The 20619-nt window shown below is 38.9% G+C and overlaps 1 protein-coding gene across 4 annotated transcripts in view; it reads left to right on the forward strand.

Annotated features, from left to right (window-relative positions):
• Rpl21 (ribosomal protein L21) overlaps positions 1-20619 on the forward strand; it is a 38987-nt gene that overhangs the window by 9024 nt on the left and 9344 nt on the right. For all 4 annotated transcript variants that reach the window (XM_013075882.3, XM_087199411.1, XM_087199412.1 and 1 more), the window contains exon 2: positions 19643-19708. The gene's annotated coding sequence lies outside the window, so the exon portion shown is untranslated. The remainder of the gene's footprint in view (positions 1-19642; positions 19709-20619) is intronic.

Genomic DNA, 20619 nt, shown 5'->3' on the forward strand with positions numbered 1-20619 from the left:
GGATTGAACTCGGGCCCTGTGCTCGCGCAGCAGGTGATGAAACCACTGAGCTAAATCCCCGGCCCTTATATATCATTTCTTTATGTTGGGAACATTCAAAATCCTTCCAACTCGCTACTTCGAAATATTCCATTGATTGTTATCAACCATAGTTATCCTACTGGAGCAGCATACTTAATAATAACAGACCAAATGCTTTCCCTGTGATCAAAAACAAAGAGGATGTCTTGTTATATCACTTCTTTTCAACTGTGTATTATTTTTAACTATGAGATATTTAAAACCATCCTGTACTCAAGTTGCATTTCTTTGTGAGAGTAACTCTTAGATATATTAGCAATTTGTACTTCCTGTTTTTATAAATTACAAAAATTATTATTTGTAATCTTTGCCATGAATCTGTTATCCCATTCCTTTACTTCTGTGAGCTCTCTATTTTTGTCTCAAATATTTGTAATTTGCCTTTTTTTTGGTACCAGGGACCAAACTCGGGTCCTTGCACTTGTGCAGCAGGTGGTGAAACCACTGAGCTAAATCCCCGGCCCTGGTTTGCCTTTTTCTTCCTTTCTTTCCTTCTTTCTTTCTTCTTTTTTTATTTATTTTGTTTTTTTATCTTTTTGCAGTACTGAAAATTGAAACCAAGGAGCACTGAGCTACTTTCCTAGCTCTTTTTATTTATTTAATTTATATTTTGAGACAGGGTCTTACTAAGTCGCCCACGCTGGCCTCCAAGTTGAGATCCTCCTGCCTCAACCACAAATAGCTGAGACTGCAAGTGTGTGCCATCATCCCCAGCTATTCTTTTTTACCATTTGTGAAAAAAACTATGAATTTCATCTCTTTAACAACTACTTTGAAGCTTAACTGTTTCATACTACTACAGAAACTAAATTCTGTATTCCAGAACTGCTTGAGTAGTTCATAGCCTATTATTTACCTAACCCATTTCCTATAAAAAAAAGTTTGTATATTTTGCAACTAGTGTTATTTGTTTTGTCATAATACATCAACAAGAAACTGAGAAAATCTAATTTGCAATATTGGTTCAAAGTTATAACATGTAGGATTTATACTAAGTTTAAAGCCATATTTTCATCTGTAGGGCTCAATTAAAAGGATGTTAAGGTTGATATTTGAGAATTACACAGAAGCATAAATATGTATGGTGTAATTTTACAGGGAAGGGTAGTCTAATTTTGAGTGAATGTCCACCATACCAATTTTTTGAAATAAAAATGGAAAAGTATTTTCTCCTGTTTAAGAATAAGTAATAAGTAAAGAGGACAAATAAGAAGAGTTATTGTCATGGGTCATTAATGAGCAGTGTTTATTTAGTATTTAAATTTTCTAAAAGTTTTGGGCTAAGAAGGGGATGATTTTTTGATGTTATCTTGTTAGTTTATAAAAGTGAAGTTGAAAATCTTTTAATTGTTTGACTTTATCTGTAGCTTAACTCACTACATACTATCTGTAGGTATTATCTTGCTGCTGGTAAATTACTGTATTTTTATTATACCTCATATTCCTTTGTCTCAGAATGAATTTGGATGTGAATCAATAAGACATGACCTCAGTGTAACTACTTTCCAGAATTAGTATAAACCTATGATGAGTAAGGTTTTTATAATACCAAAACTTCAACATGAAACAAAGAGAAAATCTGGGTAAAGCAATTTAAGGGAATAATTTAAACAAAAGTACAAGGTCCTAGATTACTGAACTTCAAAAGGGATTCAGCTATTGACCACAATTTGAAAATACATCACTAAAAAGAAGAAAATTGCACTGACCAGCATTGCTACCATACAAAGTTCTTGGGAGGGCCAGAGATTTAGCTCAGTGGCACTGCCATCTGCCTCTAAAGTTCAAGGTCCGGAGATCTATCGCTGGTAGCCCACCCCCCCCCCAAAAAAAGTGCCTGATACATGTAAAATCTGGGCTCTCGCTACTTCATTTATGCAGCTCTCTCTGTACTCAGTTCAGCCCAGCCTTTCTCAAATATGCTTTTATACCATTGCAGTACCTGTACGCAGCAGAGACTCAATAAAGACTGCTACTATGAAATCATTTTTAGTAGATCCTTGGGGAACGGAGACAGCATACAAAAACTGATAGACGTTGTGGATTTGAGAGGTTAGGCTCTGGGGCCAGGCTACCCAGATGCAAATTCTGGACCTGCTATTGACCACCAGCATGACCTTGAACATTTTACTTAACCTGCAAGTATACTTTACAATCATTTAAGATGGAAATATAGTAGCTTCATGGGTTTATGTCAAGGTTGAATGAGACAAGGCAGAAAAAGTACTAGGCATATAATAAGCATTTAATACCCTTGAGCTATTCATACATGGAGGAAAGAAAAATAACCAGCTAGATATGTCCTATTTGTATTATCCTAGCAAGTAAAGCATAACAAAACTATACATATACATATACATATACATACTTTGAGGACCATTAGAATCAGTTAGGATTTGGCTTTGCTACATGAAATAAACGCACACACAAAACCCTCAGAAATTTGCAAAAACAAATTCATTTCTCTTGCATATAAAATAAATTAGAAAAGAAGTAGACAGCCCTGGCTGCTGTCATGGGAACATGATTATGTGGATCTAGACTCCTTTCATTGTACTGTTCATCCCTCCTTCCCAGTCTGCCTAATGGTCTGGAAGGCTGCTTGACTGTTACCATCTGATGCCCTTTTCTAGGTGGTAAGAAAGAGGAATGTGCAAAATGGGCCTGCCCTTTACCCTTTCAAATTGCTTGTCAGCTTATCCAATGCTTCCATTAACATTACACTGTCAAGAAGTTTGTCCCATCCTCACACCTAGCTACCAAGAAACTAGGAACTAGACTTTCTTATGGGTGGTCATGTAACCACTAATAATTGGATGTTCTAGAATAAACAAAGGACAGAATGGGTATTAAGGAGGAAAATAGCAACCCCTAACACAGCCTACTGGGTAACAAACTGGCTCTGAGCTAGAATCTAATGACACTATTCAGATTCGAGGACAACTTGAGGATTTATTTATTTATTTGCTTGTCTGTTTAGACAAACTTGCCAGCTATTTTCTTACTGTGTTTTAGAAAAATCATAAAAAAGGATTATGTCCTTAGCCCTCTTGGAAATCCCTGGCAGAAGGTATTTCCCATTATCATCTTTGTGGCCTAAAGGAGAGGTAAGAGACTTGGAGAAGATTTCAAAAAAAAGCCACCAGGATGACTCATAGCTAAAAAACAATCAGCATTCAGGAATAAAAATGAATCAGCCAGGGGAAAAGATGCCTAGAAGGTGACTAAATAATGATCTCTTGCTATGCAAAGGACTCTGGCACAGAGGGAGGAGAAGGAAGGAAGACAAGGATCCATTGTTCATCTCCACTAGGAACCCAAGAGAAGGAAAAGGAAGAGAAGAGTGACTCTGATGTGGAAAGGCAACTGTGCTGGTGGGGATAGCAGTTAAAACACAGGTATTCCATGAGGGAAACCAAAGCACGGGAAAGGCACTCATAGGTACTCCTGTTGTTCATCCTTTTACTTGTGCCCTGGCCCTCCAGTCACCCAAGTCCTGCCTCAGAGAGGAGCATATACAGTCACTTCAGAATTCAGAGACGTACATCGATAATGGAATAACGATGGAGTTTAGAGAAGAGATGCTATATCACTTTCAAAGATAAGTTCTGCTTACCTATAGAAAATAATAGCTGTAATATCCATATGTTACAGAGAAGATCTCACAAATAGAGAATAGAATGGTTTGCCTATATTGTAAGATTTTTTTTTCCCCATTAAGTTTATTGGTACATTTTAGGTATAAAATACCTTTACATACATCATTGAGATCTTGTACCATTACATGAGTATCTTGGTTCTTATTTTTTTTTCCCCTTCCCCTGCCCACCCTTCCCTTTTTGAGAAGATTTTGTTTCCATTTTTTTCCTTTTCTCATTTTTTCTTTTCCCTTCTTTCCTTTTCCCTACCCCTCCCACTTCCCCTGCTCCTTTAGAACTTTACTTCCTATTACACAATATCAATTATACATTTTAAAAATTAAACTATCAGGGCTGGGGATGTAGCTCAGTGGTTCTGGTGCCTGCCTTGCAAGCGCAAGGACCTGAGTTCGATCCCAGGTACCGAAAAAAAAAAAAAAATTAAAATATCAAGATCTAGGAGACATTACCACATATTTTTCAGAATTTAAAAGGATATAGAAATCATATTACAAAACTCTGTTTTAAAATAAATTTGACAACTTCTAAGAAGTACCTTGGAAGACAAATTAATGAAATTAACTCTGGAGGAAATATAAAATTTGAATAGCACCTATTAAAGAAAATATATTCCTAGCTTGAAAACCTACCTGTATGACAACAACAGGCTCATAAACATTTTAACTGATAAATTATATCAAACATTTAAAGCAGAAAAAAAAAGGAACACTTCCCCCCTCATTTTAGGAACTCAACATTATGCCAATCCTAAAACTGGATAAAGATAATAGAAGAAAAAAGTAGATAGATAGAAATTTGTTTAACAAAACAAACTATTAGAAGTCAGATCTGGCAGTATGTAGAAAGTGGTTTTGTTATAGGTATGACAGTGTTGATTCAGCACTGGAAAATCCACCTCCAAAAATCATCTTAACAGGAAAGGAAAAAGCCATATGATCCTGTCACTAGTTGGAGAAAAAGTATTGGACTAAATTCTACAGCTGTTCATGGTAAAAGCTATCAGGAGACTAGAAGTAGAACAGAACCTTCTCAACAGATTAAAGACATGTACTCCATACTTCCAGTGAGAATGCCTTATACAAATGGAGAAGATACAATGCTTTCTCCTTAAGGTGGGGAACAAGGGCAGATATGCTTACTCATCATCTGTCCATTAAACTTTGAAACCTAGGCCCCATCAAAATAGTCTGGCAAAAAAATGACACAATTAGGATAGGATTGAATAGGTAGAAGTAAAATCTTTATATGTTGATGAAATAATCATCTACAGAGAAAATACTAAGAAATCTCTAGGAGCCCCTAGAACTTGTATTGGAGTTTAGCAGGATTAGAAAACACAAGGTATATATAAAAATTCAGGTCTGTGTATATTTGCTATAAATGAAGAATTGGATATTGAAATTTAAAAGTTATGTAGGAGTACAAAGGACCTCGAAAAGTTAAAAAAGAAACAAAAAGTGTTGGAAGACATTTAGTACCTAATTTTCAGACTTCTTCTAAAGCTACAGTAATCAAGGCAGTGTTGGTGTAAGGAAAGACATATAGATCACTGGAATAAAACAGAGAATCTAGAAATAGAACCACACATATATGGTCCACTGAGTTTTGAAAGATTATTTAACATTAGCATTTTATAGAATATAAACTCAATTTAAGAGCCAAGGAAGAGATAGTGTTTGCAGCAAATGGCACTAGAACACCTGGTATCCCTATATAAAAAGTTAACCTCAACCCTTTATTTCCGTACATGAAAATAACTTGAAGGGATCTATGAACCTAAATATGAAAGCCTAAAAGTATAAAACTTTAAGAAGAAATTATAAGGGAAAATGTTTATGAATTCAGGGTAGGCAAGAGCTACCTAGGATACAATAAAACATGATGTATAAAAGAAAAAAATTGATAAATAAGATTCCATCAAAATTTAGAACTTTAAATGACATCATTAAAATGAAAGTAGTCGTTAAACAGACCATATTTCCAATGCATATAACCTGTGAGCAGAATACATAAAGAATTCTTAGAGCTCATTAAGAGACAACCCAATTAAAAAGTAGACATAAGAAGATGATAAATAGCCAGTGTAGCACAAGGAAAAGTGTGCAGCTCTAGAATCAGAAAAATACTAATCAGTACAATAGCAAGATTGAATTATACACTCATTAGGGAGATGAAGTTCAAAGTTTTAAAAGCCTTATCATGACTTTTTCTTTTTGTTGGATTCTCCCCCTTTGCATTTAATTTGTCACACCCAACGGATTCATTCTGATGGGCTTCCTGGGGTTGTGATCTTCACTGTCTAAAATTTTTGGAGTGCTTGTTTGGTATTCATGAAGTTCCTGAGGTGCTCTTTATCATGAAAGTATCTTATTTCTCCATCAATTTTGAAAGATAGTTTTGCAGGGTACATCAGTCTGGGTTGGAGGCTGTTTTCCTTTAGGGCTTGAAATACATCACTCCAAGCTCTTCTTGCCTTGAGGGTTTGCATTGAGAAGTCTGCTGTGATTCTGATGGGCTTTCCTTTGTATGTGATTTGTTTCTTTTCTCTAACTGCTTGTAGAACTTTGTTTTTCTGTTGGGTTTCTGGAATCCTAACTATTATATGGCTATGTGTAGATATTTTTTGATCAAGGCTAGCTGGAGTCCTATGTGCCTCACTTATCTGTATGTCAAGTTCTTTTCCCCTGCTTGGGAAGTTTTCTGCCATCACTTCTGTGAACAGTTTTTTTATGTCATCTTCACTCTCTCCTCTTTCTTCATTGACTCCAATCAGTCTTATGTTATTCTTCTTTGCATCATCTAGTAGCTGCTGGATTGATTTCTCATGGTCCCTTACAATTTTAAAGCAATTTTTCTTTTCCTGGTCACTAATTGCAATCTTATCGTCTATATCTGAAATTCTGTCCTCACATTGGTTCATTCTGCTGTGCAGACTTTCAATGGCATGGAATGGTGGCGGGGGAGCCTCCTTCCGAGTGCTGGGACTGGCTCACCTTCTCTGCCCTCTATTGTAAGATTTTTTAAAAAAATTATAAAAGTAATGCAATGGCTTGCCAATCAAGATAGCACAGTAAGATGCATTTCATCTGCTGCAAATATTAAGCAATACTAAACAAAATATACAAAGTATCATAATTTGAATGTGGTTTGTCCCCACCAAAAATCACATGTAGACTTAATCCCCCAATGTAATGGTATTGAGGTGGTGAGTCTTTAAGGGAGACATTAGATATTGGGGCCACTGCCCTTGGAAAGGATTTACACCCATCTTGTGGAAGTGAGTTTTGTCTCCTGGGACTAAACTGGTTATTTCCAGAATGGGTTGTTACAAAGTGAGTTCAGCTTTTGTGGTTGGCTTTCTTACTTCCTCTCATGCTGTGTGATCTCTTTTATGTTCATATCATGTGATGCCATCTGTTGTGTTAGGATGCTCCAGAGGCTGCCTAGGTAAACCCAATCTTGGATTTTCAGCCTCCCAAACAGGGAGCTAAACAACTCTTCTTTGGAAAGTACTCAGCCTCATGTACTTTGTTATAGAGATATGAAACAGCTAAGGCACAAAGAGAAAAACCAAAAAGATATAGAATGACTAAGAGATGAGGTAATTTCTTATGAGGACCATAAACAACAGAAACAGAGTTGAGCGAGGCAACACAGTGGAATCTGTGGCCATGTGACTCAGATCAGGCAAGGGTAAGCTGCCAGTCTAGCTTCTCTAGGATAATGGTGACTGAAAGTGTTCTATCAGAGCCTAAAGACTAGAGCCAGACTCACTAGAGAAATCGGAGGCTGAGGTATAAAATCCCCTTCCTTCTATCTCCTATTCCTTTTTCCAAATCCCACTCCCCGTGGGTACCTCCTCCTTCTGTGTAGTTCTGATGGCCACTCTGTAAGAAGAGAACATTGTGGGATATTGAGGCATCTACAGGGCTTTCCACCTCCCTTTCCCTTTCCCTTTTTCTGTTTACATATTCTCTTACATATTCGTCCTGTTCTTTAACTATAATTAAGTCTGTTGTGCTTTGTCTATGGGTTCACTGCGGAAGCAATAATATAACTGAACCCACAAGGAAAGGAAAGTATACTATGTTATTAAAGCTGTGTCACTGTTAAATAGAGTATTTTTCTAAATTCTATATATAACTCAACATTATATGGTTTTATTTAGCTTCATGTTTAGCTTCACATTATGACTTTCTTATATAGCATTTGTTTTCCCCAAAGTTTCTAATTTCCTTAGTGTGTGTGCATGTGAATTTGCATATAGTTATTGAAAAATCTCTACTTTGTCAATAAGCATGTCCAGGCTTTAAAATATTCAACATGTGTAATGAGACAAATTTTCTTTTCAAAGATGTTCTTCTTGGAGCCTTTTCACTTCCTGTTTTTATTTGACCTTATAGTTTTGTAAATCTGTGACACAAGTGACACCTATTTTGTTTCTTTCTATTATTTTCTGGGTTATCTTCCTAGTTTCTTGGATTCCATATCTCCATCTTTTTTGAATTCCTTTTTGGTTTGGAAGGAGTACATCCTCAACTAACTTTTTTCAGAAAAGGTATATGTAGAGAAAAACTTTGTGAGTGCCTAAGCTCCTTATTCTCAGAATTGCTTGATTGAGTGAAATATTTTTTTCTTTATATATTTGTAGTCATTGTTCCATTGTCTTTTAGCAACAATATTGCTTAAATATATTTGATGCCAATTTGGTTTTATTGTTGTTGTTTTGGAGGCAAGTTCTCACTGTGTAGTCTAGGCTGGGCTTGAACTCACTATGTAGACCAGATTGACCTCAAACTCACAGTGACCTTCCTGCCTCAGCCTCCGGAGTGCTGGGATTACACAGGTGTGCCACCTTGCCTGGCTCAATTTCTTTATTTCTGCATGAAAAACTTATTTGACATCTTCTGCAGAACTAGGTATGATCCTACTCGTCCTTTTTCTCCTCCTCCTCCTCCCTCTGCCTCCTTTTTCTTCTCCTCTTCCCTGTCTTCCTCCTCTTTCTCCTCCCGTCCCTCCTTCTTTTTCTTCTTCATTCATTCTCTTTGGACTGATAATCTCTCACAGTTGAAACACCTGTTTTTTCTTCAGCTCAGGGAAATTATCTTCTTTTATTTCTTTAAATACATTCTCTTATTCACCATTCTTATCTCCTGGAACTCCTAGTAGATAGGTGACAAAGCCTCTGGGGTTTTTTCCTTTTTTTTTTTGGTTAACTTCTCCTCATTCTAGCTCCATATTTTGCAATATTTCTTTATCCACATTTTTGATCACTACATGATCTACATAATTCAATTCTTCTGCTTTGCATTTTCATTTTGGTTATTTTTTTTAATTTTTGAGAATATCTTTCTTATATTCTGAGTAGTCTTTTCATGGTCTCTCCTTGTCCTTCTTCTCTTCTTGCTGCTCCTCCTTCTGCTTCTTTTCAATCTATAAATAGGTTATCTGCTGGAGTTTAGAGCAGACAGGTGTTTTTAAAGATTCTATTTCTTGCATTATTTGTCTCCCATTCTATGAAAAGGAATATTCTGGTTTGTTCAACCGGACTTTCATAATATTGGGGTTTTTTTCTTTTTTGTTAAAGCCTTAAGATCTTGGACATAAAACCAAGATCTTGGTTTATGAATGATGGAATACAGCACTGTATATTGATCTTTACAAGCAGTTTACATGAGTTTTCCTTGCAAATAGGTAGACCTATTGACCAAAAAGTTCTCTTTCTCACCCTACTCTCACCTATAATCCTCCCAAAATGGGAGGTAAGAAGTTTCTGTGTAAATTGGCATGCCTTTCCCACAGGCATGCTCCTCTTAGGAATATTCAAGGGTTTAAGCCATAAAATTGCCAAAATAAATAAGAATCTCCTCTGGGGATGGAGCCCTTATTATGGACAATCCCTGTTCCCTCAGTGCCTGCTCCACCTTGGTCTGCCTCCCCCATCCCTCACCGAGCTCTCCCCTGACAGGGTGGGAGGAGGGGCTCACCAGGCCACATCTGGGAGCAAATGGTGCTGCTCCAACTATTTAAGAGGAGAGAGGCTCACCATTCTATAGCCACTCTATTGCTAGTCCTCCAGTTCATCATCTTCCTCCCCAAACTTGACGACTCCAAACCTGGGTATTTCTCCAGAGCTCCGCCAGGAAAAAATAGCTATTGCTTGTATAGTGGTCTGCACTTACAGTTTTGTTCTGCTGTGATCCCATCTACTTTCTATTATGTATACATTTTTTCAAAATGTCTTATCCAAAGTGGAATCCTTTGTTGCTTTCAAGGCCTCTCATATCCTTATGCTATTTTTTTATACATATCCTTTTTTACTTGATTGGATCTGTGTTCAGCTCTTTGTACAACACAGATAAAGTCATTTGCCACACAGAGTTTATGTTTTTGAGCAGTAAGTACATTTACAATTGATCAGACAACTACTTGCAATATTAGCACACTACATGCTGCAGGAAAGACTCCCAAAACAGATTTGGTAGGTGGAAGACACACTCTTTTCTCCTAACTGTACTCTCACAACACCACCCTCCCACCCTGGACTGAGGATTGAACCCAGGGAGCACTGAACTATGTCCCCACTCATTTTCCATTTTATTTTGAGACAAGTTATTGCAAAGTTGTCCAGGCTGGCTTTGAACTTGCAGTCCTCCAGCCTCAGTCTGGAGTACAGTGGACCCTTGACTTACAAACTCAATTTGTTTGTAAGGGCTGGTTGTAACTCAAGGTGGTCAATTGAAGGTTCAGGCTCCTCTACACAGCCTTCAAAGTCTCTCTCCTGTATACAGGCAGATCTATTGGCCCAGGATTTCTCAGTTAACCCCACACAGGAAAGGATGTTGTAATGTTCCTTCCAGAACACCTTAAGGGTTAAATCTATATCTTAGACCATTTGGAAACACAAGTGGCCAGCATTTGAGTCATAATTCAAGACTTTGTTCCTAAGTTAAAACTAAAATTCCAGTCATAACCCAAGTTGTTCGTGTGTCAGGCCAGCCGTAATACAAGAGTCCACTGTAGCTGGGATTACAGGGATAGCCACCATTTCTGGCTCTCAACACTTCTAAACAAGATGTGTGGAGGTTTCCCACACACATGAAGCAGTTCTCCAACAGATACCAAGCTGAGTGTTCTATCCTAATTCAATTCTGATACTAACTGGTGTTAGAGTGAGATCCCAAGTTGAAAGCTCAGCCCACAAGTCTGCCCCCCACTTCAGACACCAGTCCCCAAGTAGCAGATTGTTATCCATACTTCTGACCAACTGGCTGTAAATGGATTTTCTACAGACTCTTAACATGTGTCACAGAACTCAGGGAAACACAGCTACTGGTTTATTATAAAAGACATGATAAAGGATACGGATGAACAGCCAGATAAAGAGGAGCAAAGAGTGAGGCACACAGCAAGGGCTTGAAGCTTCCATGGCCTCTCAGGTTATGGCACTGTTTTAGCTACTTTCCTCATCTCTGAGACAAACTATCTGCTACCTGCAATTTAAAGGAGTAGACTTTTATTTTGGCAATTTCATGATCAAATTGCCTTCCAGACAGATGGATAAAGAAGATGTGGTGGTTTTTATGCAATGGAGTACTACTCTGCCATAAAGAAGGATGAGCTTTATAGACATTGACAGCTAAATGAATGCACCTTGAGACCATATTCTTAAGTGAAATAAATTGAACACACGTTTAAATACTGCATTGTTTCGCTGGTGTGAGAAACAGAAAGTGGAAATAAGAGCTAAAATGTACAATGGACATTGGGAAATGGGAAGAAGATGTTCAAATGAGAAGGTGAATGGGCCGGGTATTTAGCTCAGTGGTTCCGCTGCCTGCCTCTCAAGCGCAAGGTCCCGAGTTCGATCCCCAGTACCAAAACAAACAAACAAACAAGAGAAGGGGAACAAGGGAGAGGACAAGAAGGAAGGAAAGAAGGAACAAGAAAAAATGAGAAAATTGAAGGGAAAAATGGAAACAAAGCTTTTGTACATAAAGGGGGGAAATGGAGAAAAAAGAAGCAAGATATATCATGTACTGATACAAATTCCCTGTGATGAATGTTAGCATTATGTATATTTAAAATGTACCAATAAATGTTTTGCTAAAAGAAATGGCCTTCCAAAAGCCCCACCTCTGAACACATGAGTCTTTTCAGGGGCATTATAGATCAGGCACCTCTATGGGTTCAGTAACCTAGAAACTCATCAAGTCTTTCTGTCCAAGAGTTTTTATACAATTTGACCTTCAATCCCCCACCCCCACCTCCTTTACTGAAGCTAGAGTTTCATCTCTCTATCCTCCAATCATTTCTGGTCTTTTTGGTGACCAGCCTATCCTGAAGCTATTTAGGGGCCCTATACTAAGTCACTTTGTTAGCATAAACTCAGGTGTTATCAGAGGCTTATAAGGGGTAACAAAAGACACTACTATCACTCAAGAAATTTCAAGGATTTTAGGAGCTGTGTGATAGGAACATGGACAGAAATCAAAAGTACTGTATAATACACACAGAAGAAGTGGGTGTCTAAGCTGAGATCTGAATGAATAGGAGTAGAGGGAGAATGTGGACAGCATAGAAAAGAGAAAGGAAAAGCATTACAGCCCAAAGGAGTAGCATGTGAAATTGTATTGTTCCTGCAGGTGAGAGAGGCCAGACACAAAAAGTGTCTTTAAATTTCTTCATGACTCATGGGGGCATGATAGGCAGGTGAAAAAGCTTCAACAAGGTGCCTCTGATAGCTACTCACCCTATTCACTAACCACATTCCTTTTCCAGTCATTTTTTATCTCCAAGGACATGAGAATCTGTATTTAAAAGGCCTTCTGGTTGATATGTTTACACTTATTGCCTCACTTAATGCTTTTAGTAATCCAGAGATAGGCATGATCATTACCAGTTTAGAAGTGAAGATATTGAAGCTCAGAGATGGTAAGTAACTTCCCAAGGCCATACTACTTGTAAGTGGTATTGCTAGAATTTTAATCATTTGGGGCATGTCTAAAGCCTGCATGCTTTCCTACAGTAAAGCACTTATATTGTAACAGCAATAATGGCTATGCCATTTTGTCTTATACTGCTCTATTCTGGATTAGCTCTACTTTGCAAATTGCCCTGTAAAGTTATTCTTGGTTTTTCTGCTTTGGCCAGCATTGTAAATTCTAAATAAAATGGTCTCCAATGACTGAAATAGTAACTGCTGGAGTCAGCTATTATAAGAAAAGAAACAACAAAAATACTGGTCCCAAGAACTACTAATTAGCAATCTTTCTTTAGTTTTTCAGAACCTGGAATATCTGATTGTTGTAGTCAGGGTTTGCAAGGGAATAGATTTAATACAGGACACATAATTTATAGGATTATTTTATAATATTCACCCAAAAAGTCAAATGTAGAGGAGTGCAAGAGATCTAACCTCCCACTAGAGACCCAAAGAATCCAGCTGAGAGCCTGGATCCCACAGCAATGTCCTGCACAAGTCCAGCTAAAGGCCTAGAGTCCAAGGCAATGTCCTCCACAAGTCCAGCCAGAGGCCTAGACCCCACTGTAGCAGACGCCTCTGCCCAATATTACCAGGCTATAGTGGCACAAGCTTCTTGTCCCTCCATAATTTGGGTGTGTTATATTGGAAGTAGGGAGCTTGGCTGAGTATACTCCCAGTCAAGGTCTACTGACTCAAACTAAATTCCTGCCCTCTGAATTAACCATTTGTTCTCTTTAGCAAGGATATGCTTATTCCTTCATTGTACAGTCCTACTTGCTTCATCCTTATTATCAGCAGGTATCCCAAGGCCTGCCCAGTTTTCCCCCTTCCCACACTTACAAGAAATAAAACACTAGATATCCTTGGAGTCTTTGTCTTTGCTGCCCAGAGTGGCTTAGATCAGCCCAAAACTCAGATTCTCTCAAGTCTCTGTCTGTGTGCTTCTTTTAATTTCCACTTTCCTATCTCGTGGACATTGTACTGGCTTACAAGAGGCCAAGACCACTACAGGGGTCTCTGACAACATCCCATTACCCTTCCCTATACCCACAGCAATATCTCGTGTTGTCCATATTGAGGATCAGCACTGGGAAGGTCCAAAGGTCAGTGGTGGAAGCTAGAAAGCCTGTCCCAGTGGGGTGAAGGATTTGTGCCATAGGCTGAGGGATCTCCACTGGGGCTCACAGCAAGGATCAGAGTTCCCCTGATGAGAAGAGCAGCCATTCCCAGCAACAGCAAGGACCCAAGCTCCTCTGACAAAGAGAGAATAGCCAATTTCACATCAGGAAAACCCTCCATGGCAAGCTTCTCCAAGAAAATCAACAGCACACAATCTTCCCCTCTAGTTCTCTTTTTATGAAGTTGGCCACAATCCTCAGATGGGGCTTCCACACCCAAACCACACTGATTCAGTTCAGCTTAGTATTCCAAGTTGACCATTAGATAATCCACCACACTAATGGTTTTTGGATAACATCAAAGTGTGGGAAACAAAAACAAAAACAGTGTATCCACACCACAGCCTGAATTTGGGGCTGCCTTGAAACTTCCTCTATCAATTAGTTCACTGCCCTTAATCTCATAATAACATGGGAAAAATGTAGACAAATTTTCTGCAAGAGCATAACATACATGGTCTTGATTCCAACTGCCAATGGCATCCTTGTTTGCAAATGAAACCTCCTAGGTATGGCATTCAGTATCTGCATTTCTGCCAGCATTTTGGTCTTCTAAACTCGATGAGACTCTTCCATCAAGGTCAGTTTACAGCATTCTAGCTCCTTCTCTAGCCAGAACCTCCAAACTTTTCTAAATTCCTCCCATGAAAGATTTCCAAAGGCTTGTAAACCACATGTCAGGTGCAGTCTCAGAAATGGCCCAACCCCTGGTACCAAAATCTATTTTAGTCACTTTTCCATTGCTGGGACATAATATTTCACACACACAACTTAAAGGAGGAGAGTTTTATTTTGGCTCATGTTTTCAGTCCGTAGTTGGCTGGCTCCAAGGAAGAAAGGACATGGTAGAAGGGCTTGGTAGAGAAAAGATGCTTATGTCATGGTAGCCAGGAAGCAGAGAGAGACAGGAGGATCCAGGGAGGGAGATCTACCCTTCCAGGTCATGTTCCCAGTGACCAGCCTCTAACCAGGCCATATTTCCTAAAAGCAAGTCAGCTATGAATTCACCAGTGGACTAATCCACTGATGGATATAGTGCCTCCATGATCCATTCACCTTCCAAAAACCTCACCTCTGAACACACGAGGCTCTTGTGGGACATTCTAGATCTAAACCATTTGATGGGGCCAGGGGGCTGAAAGGAGGGCCTGGCCAGGCAAGGTTCTCAAAGGAAAGGACATGCATACAGCAGATATTGCAAACAAGGAACCCAGCTTTCTTCCTTTTCGGGGGGGGGGGGCAATGTCTTGCTATGCAGTTCAGGCTGGCCTCAAACTCACTATGGAGCCCAGGCTGTCCTCGAACTCACGGTGATCCTCCTGCTTCAGTCTTCCAAGTGCTGGGATTACAGGCATGCGCTACCACACCCGGCACCCAGCTTTATTTTCCAACAAAGCATTTATAGTAGTTTTTATCAGCTTACTAAAACATAGTAAGACAAAACATTCTGGGCAACCTTAGATGGCCATGTAGCATGTGTGGTTTTCTATGCTGATTCATTATTCTAGAACAAAGCCCCATAATGCACCTGAGCTAAATGAAGGGATCGTGTCCTCAGGTGCCCTCAGAGGCTCTGACTTGGACACATCTCACTGCAGCCTCCTACAGCATTACAATGGAAGAATGTTTAACTTATAAGAAGATCTGTGTTGTTCTAAAGAATTATGGACACTGGTCTATAAGAAAAAGACGGGCTGTTATTGCAAAGATGTTCCACAAAAATAAAAAGTAAAACATCCCTGAGTGATAGATATGCTTAATGAGCCTGGATATACAACTTTTCATACAGTCTTCCTGTTTATTACCCCCAATACACTCTTTTCTTCCCCATTAAGGCCCTTTCATGTACCTGTTTTCCCCAAGGTGAGGATCTGAGACAATAGTTCCCCATCATCTTCTCAAGTTGATTTCCTTCCTACCAAGACTTTCACAAATTATGATGACTATGATGTTATTAGATGATATACTCTCACAGGATCCATTATGTACACAGAGTCTGCTGAAAAAATGTGTACTCACTTCCATGGTTTGCCATACTAATGAATGTCTGGAAGCCAGTGGCCACCACTTTGAGCACCTCTTATAATTGTAGAGGCCAAGGTAACTTGTATTAATCTCATGATGTCTCAAACATTTAGTATTAAAATATTTATATAAGTTTTTCTTTTCCTGATATATACATCTTTGGTGGACTCTATATATTTTGGTGGATTCCTTATGTGGTGCATGACTGTGAACATAACAAGATTTACCATATTAACTATTCTTCAGTGTTTAACTCAGTAGCATTAAGTATATTCTCCATGTTGCACAGCTATCACCATCCTCTATCTCTACAACTCTGGGAAAGCATCTGGGACAATACCTTCCCAGACTGAAACTGCACCCACTGAAGTAACTCTTCACCCCCTTCCCTCAGGCTCTAGCAAGCAGTATTATACTTTCTGTTCCTGTGAATTTGACTACTCTAGGGACTGTATATGAGTAGAATCACTTAGTATTTGTCTTTATGTAACTGGCTTATTTCTCTGAACATAATGTCCTTGAAGTTCATCCATAGGTGCTGGTATTTTTTTAATATCCTGTACCTCCTGATAATCCCCAGAAGAAGAATATACCCCAGCCTAAACTGAAGAGGGTAGGATGGGCTGAGAGGGTAGGTCAATGGTAGAGCTTGTACATAGTGTAGAAGAGCTCCAATCTCCAACATCAGGGGGGAAAAAAGGTGAGAGAAGTTAGAGTGTGGCAAAGCCTGGATCATTAAGAAGACTGTTAAAATGATGACATATCAAAAGTGGACACTAGAATTTTCAGAGTCTCAAATTCTGAACCCACTATTGCATATGATCTTTGTCTCCATTGTAAACTAAATAGAAAGTACATAATGTACTGGTAATCTAACTTCAACCAATTTGGTCCAGAAAGCTTCTTGCCCAGTGACACAACTTTTAAACTCTATGGAAGAAATGAACTCTCAGGCCGGGGATTTAGCTCAGTGGTTCTGCCTCCTGCCTCGAAAGTGCAAGGTCCTGAGTTCGATCCCCAGTACCAAAAAAAAAAATGAACTCTCCCTTAACATCAGAACAGGATCCGTAGCACAAATGTGTGGTATGCCATGTACAAGCCAGTGAATAGTTTTCATTTGCATTTCCCAAACCATCTCTACATTCTGTATTCTGCTTTGTGTCTCATAGTCTGACTGTAGGATCGTGTTTCAGTTAGGTTTGGCTAATTGGGGGCACTGGCAGGAGACTAGAGGTTGGTAACCAAGTGAGGCTGCATATTTATTACTCTGGCTTTCTCTCTATTGGTTGCTTTTGGTTGGCTGCTCTACAGAAAACACTTTCTGGTACTTAATTTGCAGCTCATAACCTAGAAAATACTTTTACTACCTCTCTTTTCTCTCTGCAAAAAAACCAAAATCAGTTTGCTTTCATTTGTCAAGGACAGCAATGTATCTTATTTCCTGCCTCAGGGCTAAATCAACTACCTTAATATGATCTGAAGGAATCTTGTTTATTTTGATAGTGTACAATTACAGTGGCCTATTATACTGATGGCATTATGATAATTGGATCTAGTAGTGATCAGGAAAAAGCAAGTACCTTGGATCTGTTGGTAAAACAAACCCATACCAAGAAACTGATAAAACCCCTAAAAGTCCTACACAGAGGAAGTTCCTCAGTGCTCAGTAGTCTTTGGGGATACAGGATCTCTTTTTTAAACTTTTAAAAATTATTTTGTCTTCTTTTGGTGTTTTTGAGTCAGGGTCTTGCTATGTAGCCCAGGCTGGCCTCGAACTCATAGCAATCCTCCTACTTTAAGCGTCCAAAGTACTAGGATTACAAGTATGTGCCACAATGACCAACAGGGAGTATCTCTTTCTAAAAGAGAGATGGTGTCTGCACCCTTTCTCACCTATTACATAGGAGGCACAAGGCTTAGTGATATTTTTTAAATTTTACTAGCAATTTAAGCCTTTTGGGGGGGGGTGCTACTTTAACCTAATTCCTTGGCACCTATATTATAAGGCTACTAGTTTTGAGTGGACATGGTGTATAAAGAGGCTCTGATATATGTTCAGGCTACATTACACCCAGCCTGACCAGCAGACCCCATGGAGCAGAAGAATCTGGCAATCAGAGGAGAGATACAAGGTGTTCCTGGCAAGGGCCAGCATACCCAAGTAAAGCCATGACCTCTTCCACTGATGATTATTTTTCACTTGAAAAGCAGCATGAGGCTGTTAGAGAGACCTGGTAGAGCCTGCATATCCGACTCTGAATCAAAAATGGCCATCAAGACCTGGACATGTTCAGCCATGCTCATTGTTAATTATAAATGATATTTTAGGAAACAAAAAGCAATATCTTTTCCTTACCCATCACAGAGTTCATGGCTGAGACCTCTATAACAAAAGACAGATTAACAACAGAAAAGCGTAAACATTTAGTTAAATTTCACACGACACAGGAGTCTTTAGAAATAACTCAAAGAAACCAGAAAAACTCTATTTTTATGAATAGTCACACAGAGTGCTATGATTGAAGGACAAAAGGTGTGATTTAATGGTAATAAACTGAGGGGAGGGAGGGACTTGTCAAGGCTTGTTGGATCAGATTCCTCTTGGCATCTCTTGCTGTCATTTCTTTCCTCCAAGGATAGGGCAGGACCTCCCACTGAAATAAGGATCCTGAGATCTGTTTTTCAGTGGAAGGTCAGGTAAGTTTTATGGCTGCTTCAGAGAAGGGGCAAAGGACTTTCTACTTTCTATAACCTATTTCTGCTGTTTCCTCAAATTTCTGGGTGCTATATTTGCAGGTAGCATTTCCCACACTCCATCAATATACAGATAGTCCTCAATTTAGGATTGTCTAACTGATGATTTTTCAATTTTATGATTGTGTGAAGGCAATGTGCATTCAGTAGAAACCATACTGATTTTGAATCTAGATCTGTCCCCCAAGATTGCAATATGTGGCCTGACTCTCTGACCTTGCTGGCAGTCGTAGTCAGCCCCATGATCAAAAGGGGAAACACTAAAGTTCTACAGTATGCTGTGTTGCTAAGCTATGGTGCTTTTTCAGGATAGGTAGATTAAATGTGTTTCTACACATATTTTCAGGCTTTCATTCGGTTTGTTGGGGTGCGGCTCCATTGTAAGTCAAGGAGCATCTGTGATGGGACCAAGCTTTGCAGGTCTGGAAACAACAAACTTCAGAAGGAAGTGGTTTCACTTCCCTGGCATCTGTTCCTACTGCTTTGGTGCTCCTCTCTAATCACATACCTGTGGCTTTAGATGGAGCTCCCTACAGCCACTTAATAGAGGAGGGAAAAGTGGGTTAGGTTTATTAATGAATATGCAGTATGATGGAAGCAGCTAGAAATGTAGAGCTGCTGAACTACAGCACCTCTCAAAAATGGCCCAAAGGAGGGGGTGGAAGCCAATCTTCCCAGTGAGCAGAGCTTCAGGCATTATGATTCCATACAGAATAAGCCTGGAACAGGCCGCAAGAGGTAAGGCAAAAAGCAGGTCCTATACCATTTTGAGAGCTTTCTCCTGTACCATCTTGCTCCACAATCACGATCTTAGTCTCTACTGTGTGCCCTCATTCTAATCAGAACTGGGCAACTTCAACACACCAGACCCCTTCTGAAGACAGTACTGCTTTCACCCACACACCTGAAAAGTGTAACATGATTGGGCATTATTAATGTTTAATACATTTGTTTTTCAGGTCTTTATCAGACTCTCAATCCACCGGAAATGGAGAGGACAGAGGAACATGTTAAAACACAGTGGAGTAAGAATCAGCAGAATCCAAAATGTGGGGTACTTTAGGGTATCAATTGGTTTAGTCCACAAGTAAAGTACTGGAGAAGCATAGGTTTTAAGAAACCTCTAGATGAAAAGAGATCTAAAAGACGTAAAAATAATCATGTGACCCTTCCTTGAAGCCTGATTTTTAAAAGATTATTAAAAAATTATAAAACAATTGAAATGTGATCAGTAACTGGATGCTTGATAATATTAAAGGATTGTTGTTCTTTTTTTTTTTTTTTTTTTTTTTGAGACAGGGTCTCACTGTGTTGTTCAGGCTGGCCTTGAATTCACTATGTAGCCCAGGCTGGCCTCGAACTCATGGCGATCCTCCTGCCTCAGCCTCCTGAGTGCTAGGATTACAGACATGTGCCACTATGCCCAGCAGTTGTTCATTTGTAAAGGGTTTTAGCAGTATTCTGGTTGTTTTAGAGATACATATTGAAAATATTTATAGATGAAATGAGCTAGCTGGTGACTGAGGTTTCTTTGGAATAACTGAGTAGAGGAGGAAGTAGATGCTGGCATGGATGAAACAAAGAAGGGTTTCATAAAACTACTTTTTTTTTATTCTGTATAATTTTAACATATCATCTGACTGGCAAGTCACCTCTGATAAAACATAAACTGAAAATAAACTTCTAGACTACTTAATTTTACCCTTCTTTGCTATTGTCTAGTTCCAAAAGAAGCAGCATGGTGTGAAATTTGTGGGAAGGATGTTATTTAGAGTTTAATTTTATTAGTTAGAAACCCACTGAAAATCCAGCAGAAAGAAAGTAGAAATTTCTAGGAGAAGCTAAAAGCTACTTGGAAATTGGAGAATTTATATATATAATTTCTCTAAAATAGAGCATTAAAATATGAGGGTTGAAAATTGAATAAATGAATTAT

The sequence above is a fragment of the Heterocephalus glaber genome, unplaced genomic scaffold, assembly GCF_053883595.1.
Source record: "Heterocephalus glaber isolate CG9 unplaced genomic scaffold, H.glaber_assembly_v1.0 deba00001719, whole genome shotgun sequence".
Classification (NCBI taxonomy): domain Eukaryota; kingdom Metazoa; phylum Chordata; class Mammalia; order Rodentia; family Bathyergidae; genus Heterocephalus; species Heterocephalus glaber.